Source organism: Aphis gossypii, chromosome 1 (assembly GCF_020184175.1).
Source record: "Aphis gossypii isolate Hap1 chromosome 1, ASM2018417v2, whole genome shotgun sequence".
In the NCBI taxonomy this organism is placed as follows: Eukaryota; Metazoa; Arthropoda; class Insecta; order Hemiptera; family Aphididae; genus Aphis; species Aphis gossypii.
In genome coordinates, this window is record NC_065530.1 from 66,783,243 (window position 1) to 66,797,166 (window position 13,924).

The 13,924-nt window shown below is 23.5% G+C and overlaps 1 protein-coding gene across 3 annotated transcripts in view; it reads left to right on the top strand.

Annotated features, from left to right (window-relative positions):
- Window positions 1-1,579: 1,579 nt before the first annotated feature.
- The window catches only part of LOC114132877 (uncharacterized), a 92,762-nt gene continuing 80,417 nt past the window's right edge, over window positions 1,580-13,924 (top strand). For all 3 annotated transcript variants that reach the window (XM_050198823.1, XM_050198824.1, XM_050198825.1), the window contains exon 1: window positions 1,580-1,741. The gene's annotated coding sequence lies outside the window, so the exon portion shown is untranslated. The remainder of the gene's footprint in view (window positions 1,742-13,924) is intronic.

The window sequence follows — 13,924 nt, forward strand, 5'->3', positions numbered from 1 at the left end:
AGTATTTAAAAGTTTAAGCTATAAATATATAAAATACATAATGCAATTTAGTAAAACCAGTTTTGTATTAAGAATGTAAATATTCAGAGAAATATTTACGAGTAAAAAATATAAAATGTATAGGTACATGTCTTTTGCAAATACAATATAAATTATTAATATATACTTTTTTTTTTTTGAAAATTACGATTGTTATTCAGAAATATAGTATATAACAACGTATACAATATAAATCATATATCATATATCATATTATAAAGTTTTAAATTAACTTAACACAGATGAGCGAATAAAGTTTGAATATTTATTGGTCGAAATACTGGACGAATCGGGCAAAAAAATAAACATTATATCATATTATATGTGAATATAATATTTGAATTCATACAATAACGTATATTATTATTTTTTGAAGAAAATGCTGTGGATTTGTAGAGCTATAATTTTACCTTTAAAACTACTAACGACAACCAAATATAATAAATATATTTTATATGCGTATACACACACACACACACACACACAAATATATATGTATATAGGTGTATCATAATACGACCACTGGACGCACTAAATCATTTACTGTCCTATGTGTACCATATTATACGTATTATGAGTAGTTGGCGGTCCAGTGAGCTTTTACAAATATCACGAGTTGCTTTGGACACAATAAATACTTTCTCCTCTCTTGAACTATATATTTTTATTAAATATACAATATTTATTTTGTATCTATCGAGTTCGATCAGTACAAACATGCCTGTGTTAAGATCTTGTCGACCACATTTTTTTGTATTGGTATAATAAAAATATATATTTACAAAACTATCGATATTTATTTAAATAGATACCTATTGACTTATCTGAAACAAAAAAACCAATGTAGCTAGTTTTAGGTTATTTTTTTATATGGTAAAAATATTGAATTTTCTGAATCAGTTGAGATATGCTGTCCATTTAAAATTCAGATCATCAATTAATTTTTTTCCATCACCAATTTCAGAAAATATTTAGAGGCCATCAAATTTTAATGTAAGTAATTAATGTTAGTTTAAAGAAAGTAAAGGTAAATTCAAATTAAAACCTCAAATTATTCACTATAAAAGAAGAAAAATTCTTGTCAACGGGTTGGATACAAGTCGCTCTCGGGCCATCATTCTATGATCACGGCATTAGACTATTGACCTCTCCCTCTAAGTTTGGCCCTTAATGTAAGGTATTCTTCAGTTAATTTGGGCCTCAGTTTTTTTTTTTACTTTTACGCATACAGCATATCGATTCGGCAGGTAATAGCATGCACACAGGTACAATGTATTATAATTTAATACATAAAGTGCTAAATGAAGTCAGGTGAGAGCTTATTTATAACAAGTAGTGTACGTGAGGCACAGTAGTTGCTTTTTTATTTTTGTTTTTTTTCCTTTCTTTCGGAAGGGCTAATTTTCGTGCGGTTTTTGCCAGGAAAGGAAGGGGCGGGGACGCACACTATTGCCAATCCCCTTGTGCCTCCCTGCACCCAACTCTATTCGCGTGCTGTGACGTCGTCGTTCAAGTAGGTAACGTTCGGGAGTTCGGGACATTCAGTTCACCATCGACTGTCTACCGCGACACACGCGCCACGAATTTCCCACGAAATCCAGTCGTAAATACACCAAAAATATATTTTATTTATTTGTGTCACACATTTTTTCAACACACTCGACGTGCTTCCTACACAGTCATCAACCTTTTGCGAATCAAGGTAATACTATAATTGACACAGAACGATTTAGTAAGAAAGTTAAAAGTAAAAATTAGTTTTATTATTTTAATTTTTAACTAGATTATAAATTTATTTTATAATTGTAAAACTTGTACTTTATTTGATTTTGAGTTGTAGATTATTTTTATAAGACAAATAACTGAAAATCTTATTAACATATACCTAGTAAATAAATAAAAAAGATTAAATTACAATATAGTTCTACAGGTGTTTAGGATTGTACTATTTATGATAACCTCATACGATTATACAATATTACGATATTATACGATAATATAATGTATTAAATATAATATAAAATATGTTTCTAAATTAAAGTGGAATTTAAAAGTTTTAGTTATACAAAGCTATACTAGTACATTTTATGTTTATCTTATGTAATCACATATATTTTAATAACTTAAAACTTTGTAATAGTACATAGATATAAACTAAAACTTTAAGTTACCCAATTCAAGTAGGTTTATAATAATTATTAAATTATTAAAAAGTAATAAATTAATAACATTGTGTTGTTCTTATGAATAATATATTATAATAATCTATTGTTATATTATCAAGTTTTATAGAAGTCATCAATATTAAATAGTCTTCAGATATTAAACATAATATGAGGTTAAGCAGTGAAATATTCATTGAAAGTTATAGTGATTGAGGGAGTTGTAGCCCCCGAATCTGGGTAAATTTTGAAAAAATGTTGATATGCATTGAAATTAAAATGTTTTAGATTTTGAGCGTAGCTATGCACATGTATTTTGTTTTACAGTTTATTTATTTTTGTGTATGTACACGATTAGTAATAGAATAAATGAAGATTTTTAACTTTGAGAATGGTTTTTGAAAAATAATTGTTTCTAGTTAATACTTTCAGAAGTCAAATTTGAAAATAACTAGTATTTTTTAAAATAATTGGGGAAAACAAAAATAAAAATAAAAAATAAAAAATAAAATATATTAAAAAATTGATTTTTTTTGTGTTAGGTGTATAAAAATGAAAAATCATGGGTACTTGAAATTTTGGTTAAATATTTAAATCAGAATTTTCTATAAAGATAACAAAATCATAATTTTTTTCTTTAAATGTCGATGAGCTTGAAAAGCTTGAAAACGTAATACAATGTTTTTCACAAATATTTTATTTACCTATTAAATACATATTATAGTTGCATTATTTTTTATATTGTTGAATATTAGAATGTTAAAGAATTTCATTAAAACCACAAAAATTCATAAATGATTTTATAGTTGAAAATTCATAATATTTTTAATAGTCATACTTAAGATTTAAAAATGTAATACAAGGTACCTTATAAGTTGTTCTTATTAGACTTATAGAAAACAGTTAAGTGTATTTCCAGCAATATATTTTATGAGTTATAAATATATAAGGTTGTTGGAATTTATTATTTTATAAATAAATTACAATTAATTATTTTTAAACCTAGATTTTTATACTTAAAAATGAATAAAATTAAACGAAGAGTAAATACGCAAATGAATAAATGAAATAAAATGAATCTCACAGTAATATTATGTCACTTTATTTTTTTACATACCTATTTAGAAATACTAAATGACGCAATAAATTACAAAAATTATTTGAAAATAATTTTAGGTTACAATTTGCGTACCTTAATGTGTTTAATAAGTTTTATGTTATAATCATTAATCACGTGATAGTATAGAAATTTACGTAAAAACGTACTGATTCACATCACAATCCACTGTTTTTTTTTTTTACGATACCCTTGCGTATAACATATAGTTGCATTATATTTTTTAGACATACATATAATTTTTTGAAATACTGATTTATTAAATATTTTCCCCAACATAATCCCTAGATACGTACCATATTTAAGGAAATACACCTATAAGTCGAAAATTTATAACTGACCACATTTTTTATATCTATTTTTGACCACAGCTAAGGTCTTATCGGTATGAATATAAGAATTTTTCTTTTAGTATACAAAGTAAAATGGTATACGAATAACAAAAATGGAATTTAGTGTAAGAAATATAAATTATATACCACATATATTACAAGATACATACACTAAACATAAATTAGATACCTAATCATAATAATTCTAGTAAATTTGATTGTTAAGCATTGATATTAATAATACATTATAAATATACCGCTTATAAAAACAATAAAAATCGGTAGTTTCATTTATCATTTATTTTATATTACATTATTTGTTTTATAGAGCGTAGGTAAATGATAATAAATTGAAATTCATTAACAAAAGTAGAATTTTGTTTTTAATTAAAAATTATTATTATCAGGTGAATAAACATTTCATACATTTTTAGTATATTAGGTATAGGTATATTGAAAATCTAGTATTTACAAAAATTTAGTTTATTTAATCAGTCAACATATTATTTTATAGCATAAAATAAAAACATAGTATATAATAGTGGACAAAAAATTAAATTATTTTAGAAGTTAAATTAAGTAATACTTAAAAAACTAAGAACCATAAATAAATGATTATACAAATAATCCAAAATGTTCAAACTTCAAATATCCTTTTGTTTAGATTTAGTAATTAAATACATTTATTAATATATTTTGGCCATAAAAATAATTAGGCGTTGGAGTTTACCTATAACGAAAAGTTTACAATCGTTTAAAGCAATACAGATAAGGTAAAACAATAAAATTGTTATTAAGAAGTTTAAAATATTAAAATCGGTTTAAAATGTAAAGAGCTTTATCTGTATTTCATAAAAGGGTTCACTTTAGTAAACAACAGCTTGATGTTAAGTTTCAAAGCATTTGCTTCGAATGGAGTTTCGTACATTATATTTTACCGGCGTTTATTTCTACAGGAAGCATAACTTTTCCTTTGTACCTAATGGATGTTGAGTTATATTAGTTCAAAATGAGTGCATACAGCAAAAGGGTTTGAAAAAAGTAGGTTTTTAGGACTTCTAGTTTATACTATAAAACCAAGCAACATAAAATTAATACGAATTTTATACTATCGTAAATAAAATTACATGGAATATTTTTTAAATGTATACTTTAATCACTCACATTTTAAAATTTAGAACTCGTAAACTTAATCACGTTTAGAGGCTTCGAATATTTTAAGTCAAGAAAAGAGGAAAATTCCTAAATCTGTATACATATTTTATGTGTTTTTGTTTACTGAAGTTTAAAAGCATATAATATGGATAGATGCTGTTTTTCATGCAAAATCTGTTGTTATAATGGATATTGAAATTGAATTTTTTTGTTAGAATAAAAATATGTATTATTGAAAAACCATAAGCATTTTTTTTTTTATTAAAGGTTATGTTGACGGTAGTGATACATATTATCGAGTTAAACGAATTAGTTATTATTATTACTACCTATAGTAATCTTACAAAATGATTTAGTCTTTTAAATGTATGATACAAATCATATGTCTTTCAAAAATATCAATCAAATAATGATAACTATTGGTTGAGTACATTTATAAAATATATAACTGAAATATTTTTACTTAAAATTAGAAATTACATATTACTATGAAATTTAACTAACAACGAATAAGCTACTATCTATCTTATCTTCTACGGTGAAATTATGTTTAGTAAGATTATTAACAATGTAAAAGGTATTACCTTACGTCCTTACGACCTTACAATAAGACCGTTTTAAGACTTCAAAGGATGTAACATGATGTGAAAGCTTGGTGTTTTTATGTTCGACCTGTGCAATAATGGCTGATGATTTACGACTACCTTTACGTTTAGTATTGGTTACAACTCGCCGGCCATAACCATTGTACATTTATTATAAACAATTAAATAAAAAAACAAGATTATTTATCGTTAGTATTAGACAATAACATAAAATTAGAAATTTATTGCATTGTTCTTATTGGATAACTAGGTACCTATTTTATATAAAAATAATAATGATAATGTTTATAACACTACGGCTATAATGTGGAGCAAAGAATCAATTAATTAATTATTTTATAAAATAATAAAATAATAATAACAATATAAATATACGGAACTAACAAAATTAAAGCTCACTGCTGGCTTTTTTCTATTATTATGGCAATATCTTCTCTTATCACTCACGGTATTTTTATTACATACCTACTTAAACTAGAAAATTTAAAATGTTATATCCTCACTAAAAATAAAGCTGTTTATTTAATAAATTCACTTATATATATTAATATATTATTAATAAATACATGACTGTTATATTCCTCAATTACATAAATATATCTACATTGTAAAATAATAATTATGTGTGTAAAAGTTTTAATTTTCACGCATTAATTTATCATTTTTATTACGCCAATGGCTTAAGTTATTTCAGTAACCATCGAGAAAATTAGTGAAAATACAGAATTAAACACATTACTCTAATAAATTTAGATATAATGTGCATACATAACAAAAAACTACATAAATGTAGGTTAATTATTATTTTAATTAAAAATCTAATCATTGTATGAAATAAAAGCATAAATTAATTTTAATCCAATAAAACATAAGATGCGATTTAAAGAACTCTATAAGATAAAGTTGTAAATACAAAAAAAAAACAGATGGTACAACAGGTATTTTTATAAAAAAAATATTTTAAATTTGTTCGACCATACTTTATACAAGTATAATAATTTGAGTATAACATATATTATTTAATATTAAATAATTTTTACTGATCAGTACCACTTGGGTATTAGCTAGATTTGTTGTTTCGTTATATTATTGTAAAAAAACATTTTGTACATAGGTAATAGAAGTGAACTTTTAAAACGAATCATGATTGAATGCTGAAATCATTTAAATGATTAAATATGATTTTGTAAAAACTATTTCAATTAAATTTATTAAAAAAAAAAGTTTAGTTGTTTGTTCGTTTAACATTCTTGAAATAATATTTTTAAGTATCTATAAAAGCGTAAAAATATATTTACTTGATGAAAGATACGGTATATCATTTAAATAAATTACGAGGTAATATTTTTATTAAAATATTTATTTTTCATTTCTTTTGTATAAATCATTTGAAAAAATTTAAGATGTCTATCGTTTATAATGTTCTTTAACAATTTTTCTTTTCCTATATCGTCTTAGATATATTTCCTGCACATTGATACTTCACTTGTTTTTATTTGCTCATCTTTTGGGACTTCGAGACCAATTTTACGTGAATAAATATTAAGTTACATACTGTTTACAATTTAGAACCACTTTTACTTCAAATGTTTTTCTTTTACATTTTTTTTTCATACATCCCACTGGTCATTGAATTTTAACCAGGTTCAATTGTATTACACATTTATTCGAACTGAGTATCGTAATAAATGATTTATGTATATAAAAGTAATATAAGTAAAAGTTATAAATTATAAAATGTTTGATTCAGTACATTAAATGCAAGGAAATAATAAAATATATACAATTTTAAAAATACGCATTATAACAATAATAAAAGAAGATACTTACAAACATAAAATCAATACACTGAATGAACTCCGCCGCAGAAGTATACAATTAGTATAGAAATGTATTTTTAGATTTAATTTTGTACTATGGTACATAATATTATGTGTGCAATATACAATTCTATTGAACCAAACGATATTTAAAAATTTATAAATGTTATTATCAATACAGAAATAAGCAGTTTATGATGTAAATTTTAATTTCTATGCTAGTATCAACGAAAGATCTCAAAACGTTTGAATTTTAAATCACTAATTCCATTATACTAAGAGCAATGCCTAAAAATTTAAATTGAAAAATTAAGAATTTACAATATTATTTATATATTTTCAGAAACTTTTACGTATGTTACGACTTTATCAATGAATTTCTTATTTTGACTTTTAGAAATGAATTTTTCTAAAACTATAAATAATAATTATTTGTCTTTTATTAAGAACCAAAATTTTCATGGATAAAACTTGAAATAATTATAAGGTATAAAAACAAGAAGGAAGTCACTTTTCTTTATAAAGCATTTTGAATGTACTTTATATCATAGGTCCCTGTTATAAGTATCTTAAATTTAAATTTTATAATAAATTATGCAAACAAAAAAACCAAAATAAAATTACAATGTACTATGATAAGTATAGTTTGGTAAAATGTTTACTCGGATATAAAAATATTTCAATCTCTCGTAGAAACTAATCAGCTGTAACAACTATATCATAGAGCGTTTCTATACATGCATAAATACACGCTAGAAAAAATCATAAAAGTTCAAAAAAAGTTTAAATTATAAATAAATTTATTGGTACACGCATGCAATTCGGACAGACCTCTCTAAGAGGCGGCATGCGATTTGGACTCTTTTTTTGCGTGCAAGTTGGATGAAGCGTGTACTACAGCAGAGCATATTCACTCATCTACATTTTAGATTTTGAACGGAGTGATGAATGTATTGATTTTACAATGATATGTGTGTTTTTTTAGATTCTGAACAAAGTGATGAATGTATTGATTTTACAATGATGTGTGTTTTTTTTTGTGTGTCTGAGTACAGCATAACTTGTGGAAATAATGCTTCAATTTCAAACTTCGTGGGTGGCTTCCGATGGAAAAGTAAATATCTTTGGTGCATTATAGAGGGAAAAAGTAAGAATTTTCCAAAAGTTTTCAAAAAATCCGAAAAAATGACGGAAAAACGGAAATTTTTACGCAAAACCAGTTTTTGACAAAATCGATTTATGGTCGTAACTCAAAAAAGAACCATTGTAAATACTTTAAATTTTTACTAAATATTTAAATTAACGTTTTCTAAACACGGTTAAATTTTCAAATCACTCATATTATAGGATTGTATGACACTTATACCTTCGCTTAAAATCTAGAATTTATTGTATGAGTATTATTTATATTTCATATAATTATTATAGTAATATATTTCTCAAAATTTTACTATAGACATTTTCAAAACTAAACTCAAATCTTTTTTTTAGCTTTTAATTTATGTATATATATAAAAAAAAATAATTAACTCTATAAACAATTATAAAATTACGTGTTTTTATCATGATAATTTTATTTTATTATAATTTGAATCAAGCACTTTAAAACAAGAAAATAAACATAAGGTATTTGTGAGCATTTATTACTGAGCGGAATTTTAAAGTTGGCATGGGTTATCCTGAAACTAATAACAACAATTATTATTAAGTTTAGAACAATATATTAAGATTAATACATTTGTTAAAGGATTAAATTGTATATATACATGATATCATGGAAACATAATTAATGGATAAAGAACTGAAATTTTTTCTTTCTTTTTTTTTTGTTAAGTAAACTTTTACTGAAAGAAATGTGTCGTTCTAAATAATGAAATTAATTTCATTGAAATTAACTATTTTGAAACACAGAATAAATGATTGTATTTTTTCTACCACAGTGCTTTAATTCAACAAAAGGGTGTAAATTTGATTTATAACGCTTTCTAAACTACTCCAAAAGAATTGCTATCAGTACGTTACTTTTAGATACTTTTTTAGTGGCTACCTTGATTTACATTAGAACGTATTAGATGTGTCAATCGTAGTATGAGTAAATTGTATAAATTACTTCCAGTTCAAGTTTTTTAAAGATACCTATAGAATATATTTCACAGCACAAATGCTTATTGTAACACTCATTTATAGATTGTAAGTTTTAGAAATGAAAAAAATTCAACTTGAGTAATAAATGTTGAACAATATTATTATGAATAATTGTTCTATTTTCTTTTCCTTCTAATTGAACATGTCTTTACCCAAAACCATATATTTTATAGACTCATAGTTTATCTCATTAACTTTATAAATACGAAAATGTACGTTTTGTAACATATAAACAACTTTATAAATAGTTATTAGTAGAGTTCGGTTTTGAAGTCAATATAATAAATAAAAAAAAAAGCATTTAAAATGTTAAAAATGTAATAATAAAAAATCATTTAATGCAACTAAACACATACATAATACTATATATTATGTATTATTTGTAATGATAAAAAAATATATTATACCTATATTTATAAATTTTATTTTCATGATAATACGATTTTATTAAATTTAAGATCTGTAGCTTATTCAAAACCGGTAATATTTGTACAAAACCACCAATTGTTTAATCAAAAAATGATGAAATTAGTATGCTCTTAAACATCTATAAAATGTATTTTTTTTAATTAGTATGTCCACAAAAATATGTTCATTCATGATTAATAAATTATTTATCAATTATTTTATACTGTGGATATTTTAGTATTGATCGACAGTCGATCTTTTTTAAACGATGGATACTAGTATTAACCTTATCAGTCATTATCCTCTACTTTGGTAGAATATTAGGTTACTTACATACGTTTTCAATACAATTTAATTATACATTTTTTAAAATTAATTTTTGATTAGTTAAAGTATATAGTCGTTAAGATGTAAATAATAAAACATAGTTGAGTAGAGGATTCAGTTGAAGCATAGATTTAAATATTGGTATTTATTTTTATCATAAGCTCTCAAAATATGTAGATTTGTTTGAGATGAATTTGGTTTGTATATTTATTTTGAATAGATTTTCGGTTGGTCATTCTTGGTTATTAATTTTAATTATTTTTTGAAGATTATTTACTTTTAGTGATAATATAGTTTCTTGAGTTTCTAATGATATTTTAGGACTTTGTGGATTTGGGTATATAATCTACTGAAACTTACATGAAACAAAGTAAACCATGATAACCAAAAAACTATTCAAAGAAGATTAATCTAAAGTTGTCGTTAATATAATTTAAGTCTAAAACATAATATTATATATTATAAATAATAAAATATAAATATGTAAATATGGCTTTTAAAAAAATCACCATAGTTGTCGATGTTATTTTAATAATAATAAAAATTAAAACAGGTAAAAAGTATTAATACATTTCCATACGGTATAAAATACAATAAAAGAAAGAATTTTAGTAAGGATCTATAACAATATGTACGGAGCACAACACCCTTTGAGTCAAATAACCCTTTGTATACACCACCAGGATACGCCACTGATGCCCCAGGAGGATTTACTATTTCAAAGTGTAGAGAGTAGGATGAAATGTAAATACCATTAGCTTTCCACTTTAAAATAGTAAATCCTCATGGGATACTCTATATAGTTTAATAATGAATTATTTTTGTTTATGTAAGAAGAAAATTAGATAGTATTATTTTTAAAAGTTAGAAAATTATTTTGTTTGAAGTAGTTTATAGAAAATTGTATAATAGAAATTTTAATGATTGAACTTTGAATAATTTATAATACAATAAAAGAAATTAAAATTTTATTCAAGAATTTGTAAATAATTGTATGTAGTAATTTTATCTATCAAAAGTGTATTTATAATTCAAATATAAGAGACTGAAAAATAAATTATAAATTAAAGAAATGTATCTGATTGTAGTTTTATCTGATCTGATTTTAGAATCGGGTTATTTATTATTGACAGTGAATTGACAATAAAAGCGAAATATTTATCAATAAATTCATCATTATTTTCTAAAGTCAGCGAAATAAAACGAGTGCTTCCCAACTAATCGCTGTATCATGTTCGGTTTTTACTTTTTATGACTTTACAGTAGAAAAAAAATCATTAAATAATATATATGTATTATATTATATTTTTGTATATAATATATTAGTATGAATAAATTAAATGAGATGCATACAAATGTCATTATTAAAATGTTGAATAAAATATTATAATATAAATGGTTTGTTATTCATATTGAAACAACATAAAACCGTTAAAATGTATAATGTATTTTATCTTTAGGTGTAGATTTTTATAAAACTGCCATTTTTTGAACACAAAGATGAGCCACATTGACACATAAAATGGCGTTTATCATCAATAATTGTATATAAACGTTGTTTATATAATGTATGATTCACGTTATATAAACGATAAAAGTATGTTACAATAGCTGATCGTTTTTATACTTTGTTATCAGGAAAAATAACTCAAGATTCTATAGGTAATATTATATCAACCAAATACAATGTAAACGATCTATGACATTAATAGACTCCATTAATATAGTAAACATACAATATTATTATATTAAAACATTAAATAAAATAATATCAAATACGAACCACCGAATTTATAATTTTAGTTAAAAAACTCTTCATACATTTGTGTGAATTTGATTGAAAATTAAAAAAAAATTGTAGTATAATATAAAAAAAATGAAAATTCTACTGTGTAAAGGAAACTAAAAATATTTAAGTAATTTTATTAATTATTTGTATAAATAATATTATATGTACAACAATTATACATGAATAAAAAAAATTCTGAGATACGATTTAGTATCATATATTTAAAATTTAAATGTTCAATGACGTTAAAATCCGAAATTAAAACGCTTCACAAAAATATATATTGTCTAAAATTCAACTTTTTTTAAATTCTAGTAATAAAAGTCATAAAATCTCTCATTTTTAATCTTAGTTATTGAAAATTGTATATAAAATGTATTATAATAATTTTATTCAAAACTGATATCGCTTTTATAATTTTGGTTTTTCTATATTTTTCCCAATTATTTAAAAAAAAATTCTTTGAATTCACAAACTACCAACTACTTTAAATTGTTTATAAGAAATTATACTAAAAATAGTACACTTTATCATTAAAAATTATTATACCTAGTAAAAAAATACAAATAAAATCCATTCTTGTACTCATACATTTATCACCCAGACTGAATCTAAAAGATTAAAATGTACATTTATCGGTTACTTTTATTCTGTGTAGAAACATTTGTAAATTGTATAAATTATTTTTTACGATTGTGAAAGATGAATGTTTTGAATTTAATAAAAATAGAAATAATACAATCAAAAGGAATTAAAATAAATATCTTGGTTGATGTTTGGTTTATTTTTATTAATTGGAATTTTTTGTGAATTATCTGTTTATTACTGATATTCGTTTTAAAGCTATCGTATTTATTTTAGATCAATTTTTGGATACTGTTGTAGAATACAAACAAAATAAATCACACGAAATTATAACGTTGATATTTTCGAGAAATGCATTAAAATCTCCCGTCAAAACAACAAACATTTATAACTGAAAATGTTTCGTCCACCTAAACTAACCTGACCTGAGTTAAAATAATTACATTATCTATTATACAGAATCTGTGCTTGCATATATTTAAAATATAAAATACATGTAATAATATTTAGTCTGCTACTTATCATGCTCATTCAATTTTTACAAACTATAAATTAAATGCTTATAAATTAATATTGATCATCGATAGAATATGATTTACAAATCTTAAAAACTTATATTATTTAATTAGTACATTAAGTAAAATCAAGTAATCGTTCGACTTAGATAAATAAAACCTAAAATAATTATTCGCTTCATAATTTATTGTAATAATGGGCTGAACTAATTTAGAAATTTGCATTATCATAGGGTGGATAGAATTAATGCCATGAAAAATTTAAGTAGGTATTTTAAAATTTAGGGTTTTAACGTTTAAGTAACCCTATGGTATAAAACGAAGGTTAGTTTTGGAAAGGTCGATAAATCACCTTTTATAGTTAACGTGTTGTTTTTGATCCTTAAAATAATATTATACAAACGAAACGGGTATTGTAACAAATCGAGAAAATAATAATAATTGTACTTTACATAATCTGATTTCGAAAAGTATAACGCACATTCAAATGGAAATTTATGTGTGGCTTTTACCTTATAATTTTACTTTGACCTCTGTCTATAAAGATATATTAGTTTCCCCATTAAGCACCCATCATAGTTTGATTCTTTCCACCGTGTTATTATTTCTGACGTCTTGGGTACGTTCAAAGCATTTTGAGTGTATTCATTTCTTAGTTTGTCTATTCACATCACACCCCTTATAACGCATCTCGTTATCTACACGGTCTCATCTATTCAATGAAAATATATTCTTGGAAACTGATTTTATTACATAATATAATGATGTCGGGACATAATGTTAAACATACCTTCATGAATTTGGTATAATATTATACCTTAATTTATTTTACATTTTCCATGATATTTAAATATTGTATTTGGTTAAAATACATTTTTATTTCACTCAAATAATACAATTGTATAAAATATTTAAATGCCGTTGT